This window comes from Triticum dicoccoides, chromosome 5B, assembly GCF_002162155.2.
Source record: "Triticum dicoccoides isolate Atlit2015 ecotype Zavitan chromosome 5B, WEW_v2.0, whole genome shotgun sequence".
Classification (NCBI taxonomy): domain Eukaryota; kingdom Viridiplantae; phylum Streptophyta; class Magnoliopsida; order Poales; family Poaceae; genus Triticum; species Triticum dicoccoides.
The window spans coordinates 25027566-25049451 of NC_041389.1; positions in this window are offsets into that span (position 1 = coordinate 25027566).

Below are 21886 nucleotides of genomic sequence, written 5' to 3' on the forward strand. Positions count from 1 at the left end.
GGCACCATTAATAGGAGTTTACTGTAGCATGTCACCTGGGGTGTTACAAATCTCCTCTACTACAAGAAATCTCGTCCCGAGATTTTAGTGGGGAAGAGAAAAGTAACTTTGGGAGAATTGACCCTTATAGGTTTTTTTTTATCTGGTGAACAATTCAGGGAAAGTGGCAGAAGTATCTCTCGAGTTGAAACTTAAGAAAACATCGAGAGCAAAATAAGAAGGTACATGGGAAGTTTTAATGGGCAGGCAATCATTCGATGCCTAATCAAAAGGTGAAAGGGGTTCAGAGCAACAACAACAAAATTATTGCGTCTGGTACTAGAATAGATCACTAGGAAGGTGGCTCATGAATTACATACAAAGGCAAGTGAAAAAGGATACTTTGAAATCAAGGATGTACAGGAGTCAGGTTTCGATCCTGTGGAACTGTGGGTTATGGGCCCACCATGTGGTTCAAAAGTAGGAAGGACGCTGACATATTGCACGGTCATGGTAGCAAGGCATGTCAGAGGATAGCCTGTCAGTTATGTTGGCAACAACGTTGGTACCAACGGCGAGGGACGAAGAGAACCATTTTCCTGATCGTAAGACGAGGCGGACCAATAGGCAAAGTTCTCGTCCATCGGTGGTTACCGGAATGTCACCAGCAATAGTAACAGGGTCTTACTGATAGAGTTATACACCGAGGTGCTTACTTAAGCATGGATTTATCTCTGCTCAGACAAGTTGGATTACAAGAAAGGTAAAACAAAACAATGGAAAGGAAAATGTGTTTAAGCACAAATATCAGGAGCACATTAATCCCAAGGACAAGCAGAGGATGAAATCCATGACAAGGTAGTAGATTACCTTTTAGGTAAAGGGGGGGAGGAAATTCATGACGTTACCCATACAACAGTGTTTGGATAAGTGATCAAGAAACATTTAGCTTTGCGCCTCCAAATGTTTTTAAAGAGGTTCGGAGTACCACAGTCATGCTTTGGGAAAGCATTGTCATGGTCATCAGGTAAAGGTCAGACCTTGGGAACACAAAGGGTCCATCGGAATTTTTAGAACATATCATGCTATTTTATCAGGGAAAAGATAAGGAGGTGGCCGATGGGTTCAGTAACAATCCATCGACACGTCACAAAGGATGTATTCCCAAAATTTATATGAACAAGTTTGTTGGGGGGGAGACAAGAATGTTGTCGATGATAACACAAATCATCGAGGGGTGAGGATGGCATTTCTCATCATGAATTCGATTGATATCCTGAAACAGGTCAGTATATTGATGGGGATCACGACAGATTTTGTCAAGGTACTATGAAGAGGCCATCGAACAACGACAACATCAAGCAAAAGGAATGATGAAGCGAAAGGCTATTGGAACCACGGATGCGACACAAGCTCGAAATCAAGCTTGTTGTTTGAGGTGAAATGACAAGATGAGGAAGATCGACGTAAGCTTCGCTCATCGTCGAAAAGTTGTGCTCCAAGAATAAGGACCAGGTAGCACAGTTAAAATTAGCACGATAATGATATATCCGATCAGGCTAGGAATGATGTGACGGAGTATCACTCCAATTAAGAATTTACAAGAGGTAGTGCAATGACACAATATCCTCGAGATAACATGAGGCAATACTTGAAGGTAGATCAAATTGGAGGTGGACAGATGAAATGACTTGCAGGAGACAAGTATTTTAACTTGTCCGGGAAATGGAATTAAGGAGAAACTATGGTCGGAACCATGATTATGAATGATCAAACCATCGATACAAGATGAACTTATAACAAGGGGTAAATATTTTTACGAGCAGCTTCCGTGATAAGTTCTACATCGGGTCCATGGGCATGAACACAAAGTTCAAGGTTGACTCCCACTTCTTCAATGCATAACCTTTCATTCACTCCTCGTTTTTCGAAGAAATTGTAGTGCAGAGGATTTATCTGGCGAAGTACCGGAAGAGTAAGACTCGGGAGAACTCTCGGGTTCACACAGATTATGGAAGGCATAAGTTCAAACCATCGGGGCATTTTTACGAATCTATACAACAAAAAACCAAGCAAAAGATACGAGTTCAAAAGTAGAGTATCGGAGTCAAAGCAGATGATACAATTTACCGAAGGTATTATGTATCAGGGAAAAACTCACAAGACTTTGGATGTGAAGAACATTGTCGGATAACAACCCAGCAATGGATCTGGCGATTCACGACAGAGTTGATGTGAGTATCGGTAATCAATCAGATGAAGAAGGGGATGTAAAGGCATCAGCTTATAGAAATGTCTGAATGATTCGATGCTTGGGTACAAAGGAATTATGTTTTCAAGACGAAGGATCAGAAGCAGAGGCTCTGAACAAAAGATGAGTAAGTCGAATAGACTTAGAGGTGTACCCGATCAAATCTAGATTGGGCAAGAACCAGCTCATATCTCGAAGGATGTCTGAGCCGGAAAGAAAATTTCCAAGGATTGATTGATGATTGCGAGTATTCGCACACACGCTGAATCCATAGGAACAAAATGACAATCACAAAGAATTTTAAAGAATATTGCTAGACATATGGAATTAATCCTAATGCAAGCAAGAAAGGAGAATCAAGAGCAATAGGTTGCAAAGGATTTTGAAAGATCAGATAGCCTTTTCAGGTATTAGGAAAGCAAATGAACAACTAGGGATGAACGAACCCCGGTTAAGTGAATTATCCGCAGTCCGAAAAGAAGCTGCAAAGCACAAGGCCACAAAGGATTCTCGGAACAACGGAGAGTACTAGTGGTATCTCGTAATAACAGGAGCAACTAGGGATAAAGGTACAAGCGGCAAGGATGTTATTCAGGGGGATTATCAGTGGTCAAGAACTGCAAGGCAGTTGGCACAGGGTCTCGAGAAACATCGAGGAGTATCCGCAGAATCTTCTCGCGAAGCAAGCAATCATCGATAATGTTGGGGCTCTCCGGGAGGAAGTGGGTATGAGAACCTAATGTCAGAGTTAGTAAAATGTTTAACCCGAATAGACGAGAGATCAGAGTCCCAGAGTATAGACGAGGAATAAAAGATCCTAATACCACCCAATGGCGAAGTGGGCCCGTAAGACACACAGCCAATGTTAGTAAAAGTTTTTTTTAGTGACTAGACTCAACTTCGGCCAAGGAGTTGGAAAGGGAGATACCTACAGGCAGTCGGCTCTGATACCAACTTGTGACGCCCTCGATTCAATCGCACACTAATCATACACACAAATGTGTACGATCAAGATCAAGGACTCACGGGAAGATATCACAACACAACTCTAGACACAAATTAAAATAATACAAGCTTTATATTACAAGCCAGGGGCCTCGAGGGCTCGAATACATAAGCTCGAAAACAAAAGAGTCAGCGGAAGCAACAATATCTGAGTACAGACATAAGTTAGACAAGTTTGCCTTAAGAAGGCTAGCATAAAAGCAACATCGATCGAAAAGGCAAAGCCTCCTGCCTAGGAGCCTCCTAACTACTCTTGGTCGTCGGCGTCCGTCACGTGGTAGTAGGCACCCTCGGGATAGCAGCAGTCGTCAAAGGTGGCATCTGGCTCCTGGACTCCACCATCTGGTTGCAACAACCAGAAAGAAGAAAGAAGGGGGAAAAGGGGGGAGCAAAGCAACCGTGAGTACTCATCCAAAGTACTCGCAAGCAAGGATCTACACTACATATGCAACATTATCAAAGGAAGGCTGTATATGTGGACTGGGCTGCAGAAATGCCAGAATAGAGAGAAGGTCTAGTCCTATCGAAGACTAGCATCTTCTGGAAACCACCATCTTGCAGTAACCGGAAGGAGTAGAGTAGCATAAAGTAAAGTAGTAGTAGTGTTATCAACCTCGGCCAGAGATCCTTTCTCGACTCCCTGCGGGAAAGAAATCCCAGAGCCATACTATCCAGTTATCATCACAATCAAATCCTCATCACCATCCAGTTCTCATCACAAGTATCCAGTTCTAGTTGTATCGATCGGGATACAACTCCAAGTGTCTGTTACCGTAGGACAGGCTATGCATAGATTAGTTCTTCCCTGCAGTGGTGCACCAACTTACCCACCACGCTCGATTGACTCCGGCCGGACACACTTTCCTGGGTCATGCCCGGCCTCGGCCAAACAATACGCCGCAACCCGACCTAGGCTTAATAGAGAGGTCAAGCACGCCGGACTAAACCTATGCCCCCAGGGGTCATGGGCCATCTCCCCGGAAACTCCTGCACGTTGCGAACGCGGCCGGTGAGCAGACCTAGCTACCTCCCTAAAAAGGCAGGAGCTTACCAGTCCAACCCGGCGCGCGCCGCTCCGTCGTTGACGTCTATTAAGCTTCGGCTGATGCATACGACGCAGAACGCCCATACTATGCCCACGTGATGGTTAGTGCTATCAGGCCAGAGGCCCCTCGGATCAAATATCCAAATCGTAGTGGATTAGGAACGCGCGGTAACAAGCAGAGACTCACGAAAGATGTGACCCCGTTGCCCCATCTCGAGGACTTGCGGCAAGGGCTAAGAATGCCCGGCCACGCCTCGTAATTATCTCTCGGGCACCTTCCAGGTCAACCCGTCTCCACATCACTTTCCAAGTAACAGTTGTAAAGTCCAAGTATCCGTGTGTCCAAACATCAAGAGGAAAACCCAAGGAATCACCCTCGGTGGGTTCCACTCAATGTAATCATCAAGGTGAACGTAGAGGAATCACCCTCGAGGTTCACACTTGAGGGGTTGCACGACAGAGCTGTATCGGAAGTGGTTAAGGAGGAAATCACCCTTGATGACCACGACCGAATAGCTACACTACAGGTTAACATCAGAAGTGCTGTAGAGGTCTCACCCTCGGCACTCGATAGTAACCCAACAGTGTCGAGCAACTAAGGGGAAAGTGATGTGCGGTGCCGGGGCCTGGTCTTCAATCCCGTTGATCGGGTCTTCAATGATGAAGCAGGGGCAACAAGGACAAGGTGGGGTCACTGATGGATCACTAACCAACCTATACTAAGCAGATTAGGATAAGCAGGTAAGGTACAACAGTAGATACAAAAGCAGGCTATGCATCAAAATAGGAGCAAACAATAACAGTAGTAAAATCTAATGCAAGCATGAGAGAATGGAATGGGCGATATCGGGATGATCAAAGGGGGGGCTTGCCTGGTTGCTCTGGCAAGGAGGGGTCGTCGTCGTCGTAGTCGATCACAGGGGCAACATCGGTCTTCGGGTCTACCGAAGAGAAGAGGGGGAAGAAACAGTAAATATAAAGCAAACATAGCATCACAAAGCATAACGTGGAAGGCAATAAGCTGTGCCGGGTGTAACCTAACGTATGGCTACACGATATAGGTGAAGGGGGAATTCAACCAGGAATGTATTCCCGGTTCCGGACCTGTGTCAGCCAGATGACCGGAGGGGAAAGTACCATGTTCAAATAGTTAGAGGCATCCGACCGGTAAACAGACCGCGTATTCGGATTCGTCTCGTCGTTCTGAGCAACTTTCATGTACAAAGTATTTTCATCCGAGCTACGGTCTATTTCCTATGATTTTTCGAAGTTTAAACAATGTTATGGAATTTCCTGAAAATTGGCTAAGTCTGAGAATTGTTCAGTTTTTGAGCATCACTTAGCTGTTTTCCAGAGGCTATAGCTAGTGTTCTGTACATCCTATGAATTAGTGCCTTTTACCAAATTTTATCATCTTTATGTGATCTACATGACAGTATCATTGACATCCATTTTAGAGTTGAGTTGCTTGATCGAAATTGTATTTGAAAAGTGCCACTTAAAGTTAATTCTAGAAACTGTTAAAATATACGAACATAGGATTTTGTGATTTTCATAGGATTTAATCGTTACATATTTAGAATTTGGACCAATGGGATAAAACGGAGTTTGTCAAGTGTACTTACCTTGAGTATTATCTTTACCCACATTAGAAGTCGTTTTGTTGTAGTTTTGCTGCAGTACAGAGGGGTAATCAGTGTGATTGTAACAAAGCTAGCTACTGCTACAGTAACATTCAGTTACTGTAGCAGAGCAGCAGAGTGTGGCGTACGCACACACCACACACATAGCCGCACTTGGCCATGGCTATGGCCGTCAGCGGCAGCAGCAACTAAGCAACAGCGGCGGCTAGCATCATCTACAAAACAGCGGCAGCAGCAACTAAGCAACAGCGGCGGCTAGCATCATCTACAAAACAGGAGCTGCGGCGAGCATCGGCAGTAGCGGCGAGCATCGGCAGTAGCGGTAGCTACAGCAGCAAGAAGCAAGCAACGAGCAGCAGTGCACGGGCATGGGGACAAGGACGCGCAGGGGCGTGGCCATGAGCGCGAGGGGAGGGGCGGTCAGCAGCGCCAGGCGCGGTGTCGCGCGCGTGGACGGCGATGGCGGCCACGGCCAACGCGTCCAGGTGTGACGGAGGCACGACAACGGGTGAGCGCGGGGCTGCACGGTGCATCAGTCCAGGGCGCTGGCCTGGACGGGGTGGCCAAGAATGACGACGACGTTGACGGCCGAGCGGCAACAGCGGTGGCGCTCGACGGGGTCGAGCTCGAGCCCTTGGGCTCGGATTCGATGAACCGAGAGACTAGGCGGCATCTACACTGCTCCTGTAGCACGCACGCATCGAAAGAGGGAGCTAGGGGACACGGCAGCGATGAGCCCGCCGGCCGTGGTGGACGGCCGAGCCGGAACTCGCGAGGATGAGTGCTAGGTGACGAGCTCGATGGCGAGAACAGAGGGGAAACCATGTGGTGCTCACATCGGTGACGAGGAGCAACTTGGTGCAGTCGGAGCGGGTCGAACGGCGGCGGATCGAAGCGACGATGAGCGGTGGCCGGAGCTTGAAGGAGTTGATGTAGGCGATGCAGGGTTCCCGGCTTGATTCAGTGGGCGAGGAAGACGTAGCAGACGACGGCGGGGCTCCCAGACTCAGTCCCACGGCGCGGGGAGGACAGGGAGCGTGCGAACGATAGTGGCCATGGCGGGGAGCTTCGGGCGATGCGCGTGGGAGAGGGAAACGGCGCGAGGAAGGGGGGAATGGGGCTAGGTTTTTCAGGGGAGTGCGAGGCGATGCTCTTAACCTCCAGGGAGGGCCGCGGGATGGCCAGCGCGTGGCCGGTGGCCATGGTGGATGGCCTCCACGCCCTCTGCCTCCACTGTAGCGGAGAGGAGAGGTGGAACTGGGCTGGGCTAGGCACAGTAGCTAGTGGGCTCACGTGCACAGTAGTCGATAGGCCTTTCCCTCTTTTTTTTTTCCTATTTTGCTTTTGTTTACAGTTTTGTATTTTTGTTGAACTAATAAATGAGTATAGTTAAATGTGCCATTTAGCACATAAATACTAGGCAAGGTTTTGAAGCAGAACACAAAGTTCCAAATTATTTTGAACTACTTAACTATTTGTTTAAGTTGAAAAGGTTCAAATAAATACTAATGATTTAGTTTTAAAATAGGTTACGACCACTGTAAATATTCAAAAGAGGTTGGCTCCTACATGACAAATAGTTAGGGAATATTTTCAACCCATCGAACATTTTCCCTAGCCAGTTTGAAGAAATAATAATTTGACTTGTTTTTGGAATTGAATTTGAGGTCGGTTTAGGACAAAGTGATGATTAGCAAATATTTAATTATGATGATGTGGCACCATTAATAGGAGTTTACTGTAGCATGTCACCCGGGGTGTTACACTACCGCTCCAGGGAGCAGTACTACCGCAAGCTCAGCAACAGCAACCAGGACAATCGCATAGAGGATAAATGGGGGATGCTCCGAAGTGCAAGGGAAAGGTGGAGACAAGGAAGGGAATGTGTATGTGATGATTCCACCCGAACCTTTCCGATGCGGACCCCCTCTTAATAGAACGGCCCTCCTACGACTCAAATCCACCAAAAAGAAACGTAGAAAAACGCCGTCTTCAATAGTCTTCGAGGGGCACCGAACCGTCTTGTGCCTAGCGATGAAGCGTCTGAGAAACTCAAGGCACACGATTAGTCCGCAAAAGCATCGTCATCAATCACCAAAACACCTTAGGGATAAATATGCCCTTACAATCTCCCCCCTTTTTGGTGGATTGATGACAATACGAGATTTGCACAAAGGTAAATAATATTGAGCAGAGGCAAACCCCTCCTCTCTAAAATATAGACGGGCTCCCCCTAGATGTGTGCAATCTAGATGGATACTTTGGACTGCACATCACACAAACTAAGATCAACACTCCCCCTATATTTTAGAGACAAGGCATGATCTTGCAAGGGTAACACTAACATCTAAGCAAGAGCATAAAACAAAGGTAGCACAATATATGACAAGCTCACTAAGATAGGTAGAGTGCATATGTCTTACACCAAATGAAGGAAAGCAACCCAAAGCAACTGAAACGAGGTTCAAACGAGAGAGTAAACACACCGAACACGACACACGACTCGCAAATCCCTACACTCTCTCCCCCTTTGGCATCGAGACGCCAAAAAGGCAGAGAGGACACCTACACACAAGGGGTGGCTCAAGCAGAGAAATCATCCTGATGCTCCTCGTCAGACTCGGCGGCAGGAATGGTCTCCTCGACGTCCTCCTCAGAATCAGTCCACTTGTAGCCTTGTTTCACCATCCACTCAGCCTTTGGAGTGATGCGATCCTCAGAACCACCAGACACGTCCTCTCCATACAGCCTCATGATCTTCTTGTCCCGGCGGTGACTCTCCTTGGATGCCACGTGAGTCCTGTACTGCCCCTTAGCTTGCATGCAGAAAAGAGTCTTCATCTTGTCCTTCAGCTTCTTGGCCCATGAGGGCTCAGAGGAACTATGGGAAGACCTAGCAGCATGATCCTCAGCAACATCATCTGCTCCAGCCTCCTCCTCATCAACAGCCCTCCTAGCAGCAGACCCCTCAGCACGAGTAGTAGTGTTGGCCTAGTTGGGCTTGACACGGAGACTGATGGGATCATGCCGAATCTAGTCTGGAGCAAGGAACTCATCACCAGGGTACAACTTCTCCCAAGTCTTGGAGATCAACAGAAACATGTATGGTCCATAGATAGGCACCTTGCAGTTGAACACCGCAAATCGAAGCTCACACCACATGATGTGTGAGACATCAAGTGGCTGAGTCTGAGACACACGTGCCTCCTCGCACAGGAGCATCATATCCACCATATAGGCATGAACCTTGTCCTTGTCGCCAATGCGAGGGAACAAAGAGTTGCGGAAGATGCGATACATGATATCCAGAAAAGAGTTGAGCACCCACGACGACTTGCCATTGGGAAGCACCTTCTCAACATAGAACGACTGAATCTTGTCCTTGTTAGCAGACTCAGAATTGGCATGGGGGCGAACACCATGGGTGTGTCGAGCCCGTCATCAGGAACCTGGAGCAGATCCATGAACTCCTTCCAGGTAGCAGTCAACTGACGGCCATTGGTCATCCAGGTCATCCTCCGCTCCTCCCCAGAGTGAAAGAAAACTGAGGCAAAGAACTGACAAATAATCTCAGGGTCATAGTCAAGGTGGAAAGAAATCACATGTTCAATACCAAACTGCTCCACCAAATCCAGAGCTTCTCCAAAGTACTCATGAAACTTGTCCTTCCTCAGGTGATGCATGTCTATCCACTTGACATCCACGTAGGTATTTTGCTTGTTCTTGATGACATCCAGATAAGTGAGAGTCTGCTGCTTGGACCAAAACAATTCACTGCCTCTGATGGTAGCATGAGGATTCACATACGGGTTGATCTGCCTGAGACGAATGTACTTAGAAGGGGGAATCTCGTCCATGCCCTTAGCGGGTTCCTTGTGCTTGCTAGCGGAGGTCTTGACAGAGCGCTTGGGGGCAGTGGAGCCCTCTGGTGCTTCACTTGGATTGCGCAGACGCTCGGAGCCAGTGTCATGACTGGGATTGGAACGGCGAGAGCCACCACCTGAGACACAAAGCGCAAAACACCCACGACAAGCAAAAAGGATCAATGCAAAGACCACGGCAAAGCAAAAGAAACACATAGAAAGCATATGTGGTAATTGCCATGAGAGAGATTGGACCCAACAGTAGTACTGCCTGGTACCGTGGTACTAAAATTTTAGTACCGCTCCTAGTCGTGGTAGTACCATGTGAAGTCACGGTAGTACCGGGGCTGGGAGCGGTAGTAAGATCCTAGTGCCACAGCTCGTGCGGTAGTACCGCACCGGACGAGCGATAGTACCGCACATGTGGCGCGGTAGTACCGCACCGTCTCAGATCCGAACCAGAATTTGAATCTAAGAGGAACCGCGAAACCACGGCGGTACTACGGTTGATCAAATCTATCACAGGACAACATATCAAGTATAATCCCTACGCAATACTACTCTCCTACATCCTACTCTTGCATAGATTTAGCCTAAAATCTCAAGAACACATGTATCTCCCCAAAAACCTAGAGGCAAAGAAAACAACCAAAAAGAAAGGATTTGGGGAAGGACCTTGTTCCATGTCAAGAGCACGTGGTGGGGAACAATCCCCCCGGACGAAATCGCAGGAGAGCAGCCGGAGGCGGAGATCCGGTGATGGACTCCTGCCCCGTTCTTGAGCGAGAGAGACAGACGAAGTGGGGAAAACAGATGAATGGGTGTGGGGGAGTTAGAACTCCCCCTGCCCGTCCTTATCCCCACGCGTCTACGACAGCGCGGTAGTACCGCACATCATCACGATAGTACCGCTTGGGCTGAAGTACCGCACCAAAGCGGTAGTACCGCTCTCCCAGGCGGCAGTAAAAAATTACTGCCGCGTGGGGGCGGTAGTACCGTGCTCTCCACACGCGGTAGTACTGTAGCAGGCTGCGGTAGTACCGTGAGCTCAAGAAAAACAGGTTTCAAACACACGAAAAAGAGGTCTTCGCAAGGAAACTTTGAGCACAAGAGACACCACAAGAACACGCTCAACACAAAGGCAGAAAGGCAAACGTCAACAAGAAGCAACCACGCGACACTACCTCTCAAAAGAGAGGGCGGTGGCCGGAGCCACCTATGTTTGAGTCAGTTGGTATGGCACCTCGAAGAATTATCCTTGGGCCCATGACCAAAACTCGTCTTTGAAGCACAAGTACCATCAAAAATGGCTAATGTGAAAGAGTTGATCGATTTATGCATAATGGAGGGAGGGAGAGTTCATTGAGAGAACGACACTCCCCCTATGTCCATGCCTACACCTAAACTAGACAACAAGTTGAGTGTGGTGGGAGGTGCAAGGGTTCAAGTCACATTGCTCGAATTTATGATATTTAGCTCATGCCTTAACTCGCGAAATCTTGCTTCATCCAAGGGCTTCGTCAAAATATCTGCAAGGTTATCATGAGTGTTGACATACTTGAGCTCGATCTCCCCTCGCCTAATGTGATCTCGGATGAAGTGATACCGAATCTCAATATGCTTCATCTTGAAATGTTGCACCGGGTTGAGAGAAATCTTGATGGCACTTTCATTATCACAACAAAGATGCACTTTGTCACAAATGACACCGTACTCCTTTAAAGTTTGCCTCATCAATAAGAGTTGTGCACAACAACTACCGGCCGCCACATATTCCCCTTCGGTGGACGAGAGAGACACACAACTTTGCTTCTTGGAAGACCAACTCACCAAAGAGCAACCAAGGAATTGGCACCCTCCGGAAGTGGACTTCCTATCCACTTTGTCTCCCGCCCAATCGGAATCCGTATATCCTTCAAGCTTGAAGTTTGCTCCTCTTGGGTACCATAAGCCAAAGTTTGGGGTATGAGCCAAATATCAAAAGATTCGCTTGACCGCCACATAGTGGCTTTCCTTCAGTGCGGCTTGAAATCGTGCATGTATTCCCACACTCAACATGATATCCGGTTTAGATGCACAAAGGTAAAGCAAGGAGCCAATCATGGAGCGATATACCTTTTGATCCACCGCCTTACCATTAGGATCAATGTCAAGTTGGCACTTGGTAGGCATTGGAGTAGAAGCCGGCTTGACATCACTTAGCTTGAATCTTTTTAGCATGTCTTGAGTGTATTTGGCTTGGTTGATGAAGGTACCTTCTCTTCTTTGTTTGATATCAAAACCAAGGAAGAACTTCAACTCTCCCATCGAAGACATCTTGAACTTGGAGGTCATGAGAGCGGCAAATTCCTCATTTAAAGCTTTGTTAGGGGAACCAAAGATAATATCATCAACATATAGTTGTCATACAAACAACTCCCCTTTGACCTTCTTAGTAAAAAGAGTGGGATCGATTTGCCCGACCTCAAATCCACGATCTTGTAACAACTCGGTAAGGTGGTCATACCACGCACGTGGGGCTTGTTTAAGGCCATAGAGTGCCTTATTGAGTTGATACACATGATCCGGGAAGTAGGGATCCTCGAACCCGGGGGGGTGCTTGACATAAACCAACTCATTAATAGGACCATTAAGAAAAGCACTTTTCACATCCATTTGTTGTAACTTAAAGTTGTGATGGGAAGCATAAGCAACAACAAACGAATGGATTCAAGGCGAGCAACAGGAGCAAAGGTTTCACCGTAGTCGATACCCTCGACTTGGGAGTAGCCTTGTGCTACCAATCTTGCCTTGTTGCGAATGATGTTCCCATGAGCATCTTGCTTGTTCTTGAAAATCCACTTGGTTCCAATGACGTTGTGGTTCCCCGACGGCCTTGGCACCAATCTCCACACCTTGTTGTACTCGAAGTTGTTGAGTTCTTCATGCATGGCATTGAGCCAATCCGGATCTTCGAGCGTCTCATAGACCTTTTGGGGTTCAACACAAGAGACAAACGTGTGATGTTCACAATAGTTTGCTAATTGTCTACGAGTGCTTACCCCCTTTCTTAGGCTTCCAACCACATTCTCCATGAGATGACCTTTGGTGGTGATCTTGGAAGCAATCTTCGTGGCACGACGCTCTAATTCCTCCTCGGATGTGGAAGGAGGAGGGTTAACTTGATTATCTTGAGCGCCGTCTTGAGCTTGTTCTTGATCTTGAACTTGCTCGAGGGGAAGAACTTGACCTTGGGCATCATTTGGTGGTTCACCACCATCTTGAGGTTGATCTTGCCCTTGGTCTTGTTCACGAGGTTGAGGGCCTTCACTTTGTTCTTCGGAAGCATGTGGGTCTTGGGGAGGTGATGGCTCCACTTGAGTGGAGCATTGTCCTTCTCCTTCGGCCACAAGGGGTTCCTTAATGGGTAGAATATGACCAATACCCATTCTTCTTATGGCTTGGGGAGGAATTTCATCACCTACATCACAAGTACCACTTTGATCCACTTGGGAGCCGTTATTTTTGTCAAACTCCACGTTACACGTCTCCTCAATGAGTCCGGTGGACTTGTTGAGGACATGGTACGCATGAGAGTTTGTAGCATAACCAACAAATATGCCCTTATAAGATCTAGCTTCAAATTTAGACAAACAAACACCTTTCTTGAGAATGAAACACTTACACCTGAACACCGAAAGTACTTGAGATTGGGCTTGTTACTGGTGAGTATTTCATAAGGAGTCTTGTTCAAGCCTTTGCGGAGATAGAGTCGATTGGATGCATGACATGCTGTGTTGATGGCTTCAACCCAAAAGTTGTATGGAGACTTGAACTCCGCCGTCATGGTCCTTGCCACATACATCAACGTCCGGTTCTTCCTCTCCACGACACCATTTTGTTGAGGGGTATATGGAGCAGCATATTGATGCTTGATCCCCTCATCACTAAGAAACTCATCCAAGGTGTAGTTCTTGAACTCGGTGCCATTGTCACTTCTTATTGTCAAGATCTTTGCATCATGTTGACGTTGAGCTTCATTTGCAAAGTCGATGATGGTTTGTTGAGTCTCACTCTTCCTCTTGAAGAAGAATACCCAAGTGTACCTTGAATAATCATCCACAATCACCAAGCAATACTTTCTACCCCCAAGACTATCAAAGGATGGAGGCCCAAAAAGATCCATGTGAAGGAGCTCCAAGGGTCTTTTCGAGTAGATGATAGTCGGGGGGGTGAGCCTTTTCATGAAGCTTCCCTTTGATACAAGCACTGCAAGCACGATCTTTGGCAAAACTAACATTTGTTAGTCCACGGACATGGTCCCCCTTAAGGAGACTTTGCAAAGATCTCATATTGACGTGGGCTAAACGGCGATGCCAAAGCCATCCCACATCAACTTTAGCCATTAGGCATGTCGCGGTCTTAGTGGGTTGCTCCGAAAAGTTAATCACATAAAGACTGTTCTCGACATGCCCAACAAAGGCTACTTTAAGAGCCTTGCTCCACAAGAGGGTCACGGTATCAACATCAAAGAAAGTGGCAAAACCCATGAGTGCAAGTTGACAAACGGAGAGAAGATTGAATGCAAGGGACTCAACAAGCATGACTTTCTCGATCGTAAGATCATGAGAAATGACAACCTTGCCAAGACCCAATACCTTAGAAGACGAGGCATCACCCCACTCGACATTGGTGGGCATAGAAGGAATCTTGTGCACGTCCACCACCAAGTCCTTGCTTCCGGTCATATGATTTGTTGCTCCACGATCGAGCAACCATGATCCCCCACCGGAAGCAAACACCTACACGAGATCAATGCTTGGTTTTAGGTACCCATTTTGTAATGGGTCCTTTGATTTTAGTAGTAAGGGTCTTAGGAACCCAAATAGGCCATTCAATGTACTCATAAGAAGAACCAACAAATTTAGCATAAACATGCCCATCACTAGCACGACACAACACATAGGAAGGGTTAAAGTCGCCGGCTTTGTTGGAGGAGATGGTTTTGCCCTTTTTGACATCAACACCCTTCACATTTTCCTTCTTCTCCTTAGGAGCACCCTCTCCCTCTTTCACAAAATTTTGCTTGAGAGGAGGAGGTCGTTTGGTCTTGTCGTTCTTCTTCTTGTTCTTGGACTTGGGTGCGAACCCAATTCCCTTCTTGGCCACAACTTCCTTTTGATTGCTCAAAAGGTTGTTGAGGTTCTTCTTGTTGGGGAACGTAGTAATTTCAAAAAAATTCCTACGCACACGCAAGATCATGATGATGGTATAGCAACGAGAGGGGAGAGTGTATGTCCACGTACCCTCGTAGACCGTAAGCGAAAGCGTTATGACAACGCGGTTGATGTAGTCGTACGTCTTCACGATCCGACTGATCCAAGTACCGAACATACGGCACCTCCGAGTTCAGCACACATTCAGCTCGATGACGATCCCCGGACTCTAATCCAGCAAAGTGTCGGGGATGAGTTCCATCAGCACGACGGCGTGGTGACGATGATGATGTTCTACCGGCGCAGGGCTTCGCCTAAACTCCGCGACGATATGATCGAGGTGGAATATGGTGGAGGGGGGCACCACACACGGCTAAGGAACGATCCGTAGATCAACTTGTGTGTCCATGGGGTGCCCCCCCGCCCCCGTATATAAAGGAGCCAGGGGGAGGAGGCGGCCGACCAAGGAGGGCGCGCCAAGGGGGGAGTCCTACTCCCACCGGGAGTAGGACTCCCTTCTTTCCAAGTAGGAGTAGGAGAAGGGGGGAAAGAAGAGGAAGAGAGGAAGGAAAGGGGGGGCGCCGCCCCCCTTCCCTTGTCCTATTCGGACTAGGAAGGGGAGGGGCGCGTGGCCCCCTCCTAGTTCCTTCCCTCTTCTCCCTCGAGGCCCATGTAGGCCCAATAAACCCCCGGGGGGTTCCGGTAACCTCCCGGTACTCCGGTAAAATGCCGATTTCACCCGGAACAATTCCGATGTCCAAATATAGGCTTCCAATATATCGATCTTTATGTCTCGACCATTTCAAGACTCCTCGTCATGTCCATGATCACATCCGGGACTCCGAACAAACTTTGGTACATCAAAACTTATAAACTCATAATAAAACTGTCATCGTAACGTTAAGCGTGCGGACCCTACGGGTTCGAGAACTATGTAGACATGACCTAGAACCATTCTCGGTCAATAACCAATAGAGGGACCTGGATGCCCATATTGGTTCCTACATATTCTACGAAGATCTTTATCGGTCAAACCGCATAACAACATACGTTGTTCCCTTTGTCATGGGTATGTTACTTGCCCGAGATTTGATCGTCGGTATCCAATACCTAGTTCAATCTCGTTACCGGCAAGTCTCTTTACTCGTTACATAATGCATCATCCCGTAACCAACCCATTGGTCACATTGCTTGCAAGGCTTATAGTGATGTGCATTACCGGGAGGGCCCGGAGATACCTCTCCGACAATCGGAGTGACAAAACCTAATCTCAAAATACGCCAACTCAACATGTACCTTCGGAGACACCTGTAGTACTCCTTTATAATCACCCAGTTACGTTGTGACGTTTGGTAGTACCCAAAGTGTTCCTCCGGTAAACGGGAGTTGCATAATTCTCATAGTTACAGGAACATGTATAAGTCATGAAGAAAGCAATAGCAATATACTAAACGATCAAGTGCTAGGCTAACAGAATGGGTCATGTCAATCACATCATTCTCCTAATGATGTGATCCCACTAATCAAATGACAACACATGTCTATGGTTAGCAAACATAACCATCTTTGATTAATGAGCTAGTCAAGTAGAGGCATACTAGTGACTATATGTTTGTCTATGTATTCACACATGTATCATGTTTCCGGTTAATACAATTCTAGCATGAATAATAAACATTTATCATGATATGAGGAAATAAATAATAACTTTATTATTGCCTCTAGGGCATATTTCCTTCAGTCTCCCACTTGCACTAGAGTCAATAATCTAGATTACATAGTAATGATTCTAACACCCATGGAGTCTTGGTGCTGATCATGTTTTGCTCGTGAGAGAGGCTTAGTCAACGGGTCTGCAACATTCAGATCCGTATGTATTTTGCAAATCTCTATGTCTCCCACTTGGACTTGGTCCCGAATGGAATTGAAGTGTCTCTTGATGTGCTTGGTCCTCTTGTGAAATTTGGATTCCTTTGCCAAGGCAATTGCACCAGTATTGTCACAGAAGATCTTCATTGGTCTCGATGCACTAGGTATGACACCTAGACCGGAAATGAACTCCTTCATCCAGACTCCTTCATTTGCTGCTTCAGAAGAAGCTATGTACTCCGCTTCACATGTAGATCCCGCCACGACGCTTTGTTTAGTACTGCACCAACTTACAGCTCCACCGTTTAATAAAAACACGTATCCGGTTTGCGATTTAGAATCGTCCGGATCAGTGTCAAAGCTTGCATCGACGTAACCATTTACGACTAGCTCTTTGTCACCTCCATATACGAGAAACATATCCTTAGTCCTTTTCAGGTATTTCAGGATGTTCTTGACCGCTGTCCAGTGATCCACTCCTGGATTACTTTGGTACCTTCCTGCCAAGCTTATTGTTAAGCATACATCAGGTCTGGTACACAGCATTGCATACATGATAGAGCCTATGGCTGAAGCATAGGGAACATCTTTCATTTTCTCTCTATCTTCTGATGTGGTCGGGCATTGAGTTTGACTCAACTTCACACCTTGTAGCACGGGCAAGAACCCTTTCTTTGCCTGATCCATTTTGAACTTTTTCAAAATTTTGTCAAGGTATGTGCTTTGTGAAAGTCCTATTAAGCGTCTTGATCTATCTCTATAGATCTTGATGCCCAATATGTAAGCAGCTTCACCGAGGTCTTTCATTGAAAAACTTTTATTCAAGTATCCCTTTATGCTATCCAGAAATTCTATATCATTTCCAATTAATAATAAGTCATCTACATATAATATCAGAAATGCTACAGAGCTCCCACTCACTTTCTTGTAAATACAGGCTTCTCCAAAAGTCCGTATAAAACCATATGCTTTGATCACACTATCAAAACGTTTATTCCAACTCGGAGATGCTTGCACCAGTCCATAAATGGATCGCTGGAGCTTGCACACCTTATTAGCACCTTTTGGATCAACAAAACCTTCTGGCTGCAGCATATACAACTCTTCTTCTAGAAATCCATTCAAGAATGCAGTTTTGACATCCATTTGCCAAATTTCATAATCATGAAATGCAGCAATAGCTAACATGATTTGGACAGACTTAAGCATCGCTACAGGTGAGAAAGTCTCATCGTAGTCAACCCCTTGAACTTGTCGAAAACCTTTCGCAACAAGTCGAGCTTTATAGACAGTTACATTACCATCAGCGCCAGTCTTCTTCTTAAAGATCCATTTATTCTCAATGGCTTGCCGATCATCGGGCAAGTCAACCAAAGTCCATACTTTGTTTTCATACATGGATCCCATCTCAGATTTCATGGCCTCTAGCCATTTTGTGGAATCTGGGCTCATCATCGCTTCCTCATAGTTCGTAGGTTCATCATGGTCAAGTAACATGACTTCCAAAATAGGATTACCGTACCACTCTGGTGCGGATCTTACTCTGTTAGACCTACGAGGTTCAGTAGAAACTTGATCTGAAGTTTCATGATCAATATCATTAGCTTCCTCACTAATTGGTGTAGTCGTCACAGGAACCGGTTCTTGTGATGAACTACTTTCCAATAAGGGAGTAGATACAGTTATCTCATCAAGTTCTACTTTCCTCCCACTCACTTCTTTCGAGAGAAACTCCTTCTCTAGAAAGGATCCGATTTTAGCAACGAAAATCTTGCCCTCGGATCTGTGATAGAAGGTGTACCCAATAGTCTCTTTTGGGTATCCTATGAAGACACATTTCTCCGATTTGGGTTCGAGCTTATCTGGTTGAAGTTTCTTCACATAAGCATCGCAGCCCCAAACTTTAAGAAACGACAACTTTGGTTTCTTGCCAAACCACAGTTCATAAGGCGTCGTCTTAACGGATTTTGATGGTGCCCTATTTAACGTGAATGCGGCCGTCTCTAAAGCATAACCCCAAAACGATAGCGGTAAATCAGTAAGAGACATCATAGATCACACCATATCTAGTAAAGTACGATTACGACGTTCGGACACACCATTTCATTGTGGTGTTCCGGGTGGCGTGAGTTGCAAAACTATTCTGCATTGTTTCAAGTGTAGGCCAAACTCGTAACTCAAATATTCTCCTCCACGATCAGATCGTAGAAATTTTATTTTCTTGTTACGATGATTTTCCACTTCACTCTGAAATTCTTTGAACCTTTCAAATGTTTCAGACTTGTGTTTCATCAAGTAGATATACCCATATCTGCTCAAATCATATGTGAGGGTGAGAAAATAACGATACCCGCCGCGAGCCTCAACATTCATTGGACCACAAACATCAGTATGTATGATTTCCAACAAATCAGTTGCTCGTTCCATAGTTCTGGAGAACGGTGTTTTAGTCATCTTGCCCATGAGGCACGGTTCGCAAGTACCAAGTGATTCATAATCAAGTGATTCCAAAAGCCCATCAGTATGGAGTTTCTTCATGCGCTTTACACCGATATGACCTAAACGGCAGTGCCACAAATAAGTTGTACTATCATTATCAACTCTGCATCTTTTGGTTTCAACACTATGAATATGTGTATCACTACTATCGAGATTCAATAAAAATAGACCACTCTTCAAAGGTGCATGACCATAAAAGATATTACTCATATAAATAGAACAACCATTATTCTCTGATTTAAATGAATAACCGTCTCGCATCAAACAAGATCCAGATATAATGTTCATGCTCAACGCTGGCACCAAATAACAATTATTTAGGTCTAAAACTAATCCCGATGGTAGATGTAGAGGTAGCGTGTCGACCGCGATCACATCGACTTTGGAACCATTTCCCACGCGCATCGTCACCTCGTCCTTAGCCAATCTTCGCTTAATCTGTAGTCCCTGTTTCGAGTTGCGAATATTAGCAACAGAACCAGTATCAAATACCCAGGTGCTACTACGAGCATTAGTAAGGCACACGTCAATAACATGTATATCACATATACCTTTGTTCACTTTGCCATCCTTCTTATCCGCCAAATACTTGGGGCAGTTCCACTTCCAGTGTCCAGTCTGCTTGCAGTAGAAGCACTCAGTTTCAGGCTTAGGTCCAGACTTGGGTTTTCTTCTCTTGAACAACAATTTTCTTGCTGTTCTTTTTTGAAGTTCCCCTTGTTCTTCCCTTTGCCCTTTTTCTTGAAACTGGTGGTCTTGTTAACCATCAACACTTGATGCTCCTTTTTGATTTCTACCTCCGCTGCTTTTAGCATTGCGAAGAGCTCGGGAATAGTCTTGTTCATCCCTTGCATATTATAGTTCATCACGAAGCTCTTGTAGCTTGGTGGCAGTGATTGGAGAATTCTGTCAATGACACTATCATCAGGAAGATTAACTCCTAGTTGAATCAAGTGATTATTATACCCAGACATTTTGAGTATGTGTTCACTGACAGAACTATTCTCCTCCATCTTGCAGCTGTAGAACTTATTGGAGACTTCATATCTCTCAATCCGGGCATTTGCTTGAAATATTAACTTCAACTCCTGGAACATCTCATATGCTCCATGACGTTCAAAACGTCGTTGAAGACCCGGTTCTAAGCCGTAAAGCATGGCACACTAAACTATCGAGTAGTCATCAGCTTTGCTCTGCCGGACGTTCTTAACGTCGTCAGTTGCATCAGCAGCAGGCCTGGCACTCAGCGGTGCTTCCAGGACGTAACTTTTCTGTGCAGCAATGAGGATAATCCTCAGGTTACGGACCCAGTCCGTGTAATTGCTACCATCATCTTTCAACTTTGCTTTCTCAAGGAACGCATTAAAATTCAACGGAACAACAACACGAGCCATCTATCTACAAACAAACATAGACAAGCAAAATACTATCAGGTACTAAGTTCATGATAAATTTAAGTTCAATTAATCATATTACTAAAGAACTCCCACTTAGACAGGCATCTCTCTAGTCATCTAAGTGATCACGTGATCCAAATCAACTAAACCATGTCCGATCATCACGTGAGATGGAGTAGTTTTAATGGTGAAAATCACTATGTTGATCATATCTACTATATGATTCACGCTCGACCTTTCGGTCTCCGTGTTCCGAGGCCATATCTGTATATGCTAGGCTCGTCAAGTATGACCTGAGTATTCCGCGCGTGCAACTGTTTTGCACCCGTTGTATTTGAACGTAGAGCCTATCACACTCAATCATCACGCGGTGTCTCAGCACGAAGAACTTTCACAACGGTGCATACTCAGGGAGAACACTTCTTGATTATTAGTGAGAGATCATCTTAAAATGCTACCGTCAATCAAAGCAAGATAAGATGCATAAAGGATAAACATCACATGCAATCAATATAAGTGATATGATATGGCCATCATCATCTTGTGCTTGTGATCTCCATCTTTGAAGCACCGTCATGATCACCATCGTCACCGGCGCGACACCTTGATCTCCATAGTAGCATCATTGTTGTTACGCCATCTATTGCTTCTACGACTATCGCTACCGCTTAGTGATAAAGTAAAGCAATTACAGGGCGTTTGCATTTCATACAATAAAGCGACAACCATATGGCTCCTGCCAGTTGCCGATAACTTCGGTTACAAAACATGATCATCTCATACAATAAAATATAGCATCACGTCTTGACCATATCATATCACAACATGCCCTGCAAAAACAAGTTAGACGTCCTCTAATTTGTTGTTGCAAATTTTACGTGGCTGCTACGGGCTGAGCAAGAACCGTTCTTACCTACGCATCAAAAACCACAACGATAGTTCGTCAAGTTGGTGTTGTTTTAACCTTCGCAAGGACCGGGCGTAGCCACACTCGATTCGGCTAAAGTGAGAGAGACAGACACCCGCCAGCCACCTTTAAGCACGAGTGCTCGTAACGGTGAAACCAGTCTCGCGTAAGCGTACGCGTAATGTCGGTCCGGGCCGCTTCATCTCACAATACCGCCGAACCAAAGTATGACA